The following is a 2,500-nucleotide window of genomic DNA, read 5'->3' on the forward strand; positions in this document are numbered from 1 at the left end:
GCCAGTTCACCATATAAGATGTCCTTTGGAATACGACCATCATCCATGCGACTCACTTGATCCAGTCAGCATAGCTGCCACTGCCTTAGGAGGGTGAATATGATTGGGAGGTCAGCACAAGAGAGGCAAGGACAGGACAGGACCGGAGATGTGCAGGATACGACGAAGGCAGCACAGGTGGAAGGGGTTGAGCCTCTTCTCTTACTTGGCATAGGTTGTCACGCAAGTTTGCGTGTGTGTGAACACACGCTGTAAAAGGCTATCATCCTTAGTACAATGGTGAACAGAGGGTAGTTAAACTTGTTAACGGCTTCACTCTTTATTTCTGAGAGTTGACACCACGCAGTATAAGAACACGAGACATGTCTAGTATGGGTAATCGGGCCGCGCGGAGGTCACGGTCAGCCCACCCGGAGGGAGGCGAGGGCTGACCTTAGCGCGGTGGTAGCTTAGCACGAACTCCCGGTCAAACGAGGTCAGATATAAAATGTGACCTCCGCCCTCGCTGAGCGGGTGGTTCTTATTTGGGACTTTGGATCCGCGTGGTAACCAGCCACGTGGTCCACTGGTAACAGAAATAGATTTATCCACATCCTGTAACAGAAATAGAATTATCCACATCGTATAATATATATAAATATATATATATATATATATATATATATATATATATATATATATATATATGTATATATATATATATATATATATATATATATATATATATATATATATATATGAATATATATACATATCATCAGGACCAATGACCTATAGTCTCTCGTGACCATGCACAACGCAGTAACTAGTTAGGACACACCGCCCGCATCGTATCTATCGTAGATACGATGGTGGTTTCAAAACCACCAACAGTGATATCCTAAACTGCTCCCCTGGGAAAGTATCATTTGTCAGCCACTCTATTATAAAGGCCCAGCCAACTATATGATGTCATGACGGCATAAACGAGGGATCACAAGGCTGTCTTGTAAGATCCGCGCCTGGTAGCAACAATCAGATACAGGGAAGCTGCGATTGTCATCCATCGACCACAAAACATTATATCGGCTAAAAGATTTTGATTATAACTATCCAAGATGGGAACATGGAACATCCGAAGTGTATACTAAGCAGGAAAATTGGACAATATTCTCCACGAGATGGACAGACAATGCTTAAGTTTGTGCGACATATAGTCTGGTCATCACAAATACCTAGTTTAAAGTACATCCCAGATATACCAGAAATCAAATCGACTAGGTTATAATTAGTTCAAGATACCGAATCGAAATCAAAAACTCTCAAGCATATCCGGGTGCAGACGCAAATTCAGAATACAATCAAGTGAAATGAAAATTTAGATTGTCCCTCAAAAAATTAATGAAAGCAAAGATTGCGCCCAATTTTGAACACGGTACATTACAGACTAATCCAGAGGTGTGACAAAAAATCAACAAGAATTTTTTTGAAAATCTACCAGAGGCTTCTAACAGACATTGACCATCGTTTTGGTGCCTTCACTGAGAACACCCAAGCAGCAGCTTCTAAAACAATCCCGACAATAGAAAAGAAGAAGCCCTCATCAAACTGGGTCCACCCAGAGCTCAAAGACCTGCTGCGAATACGGCAAGTTTCAAAACGGAACCCCATGCAATATGAACTAGTAAATAGTTTTTAGAAAAATAAATCTAAGAAAGCCAAGGAAAAATGGCTGCAGGAGAAATGTGATGAAGATAAGAATCTCAGTTGTAATCCCAAAGAGATGTAAAGGATAAGAGAGATCACTGGTCAACAGCCATTTTTCTTCTCAGATTGCATCAAAACAGCCGCAAGATCTAGCCCTGAAAGCTGTCATATCTGGTCCACCAATTCTGAAGTCAGAAGTGCACTGGTCTCTACAGCAAATGAAATCTGGGAAAGCTACAGGTCCTGTATACATCGAAAAGCTCAGGGCCTTAAAAGAGAAAGGTACTGATCTCATTTGGAACTTCCTAAATGATATCTATGAAACAGGCAAGTTACCTAAAGAAATTCTGAAATCAGTATTCATTACCTACCGAAGATCCAAGGAACACTTGATTGCTCACAACATCGCCCAACTAGTCTAATGTCGAATATTCTTAAATCTCTATCGAAAATCATCATGCAGAGGATCAGAAGACAACTCCACCCGAAATGCCTCACCTCACTTCTTCAATTTATACTCTAAAGTTATCCTGCGGGAGATTGAAGATCGGTCAGAAGGAAATCGTTATCAACATTCGTTATGCAGATGATACAGTTCTCATGGCCACATCTGTAAATGACCTCCCAAAACTTTTTGATGCTGTTGGGGAAACCAGCGAACATCTTGGCCTCCATGTCAATAGCAAGAAAACAAAATGCATGGTGGTTTCAAAGTCGGAGGTCCCACCAACTTGTCCATTGAAACAAGGAGAAATAGAAATCCAACAGGTCTCCTCAAATGTCCGTTGCAAGAAGGAAATCAAACACAGAACCG

This window comes from Penaeus monodon, chromosome 10 (assembly GCF_015228065.2).
Source record: "Penaeus monodon isolate SGIC_2016 chromosome 10, NSTDA_Pmon_1, whole genome shotgun sequence".
NCBI classification, from domain to species: domain Eukaryota; kingdom Metazoa; phylum Arthropoda; class Malacostraca; order Decapoda; family Penaeidae; genus Penaeus; species Penaeus monodon.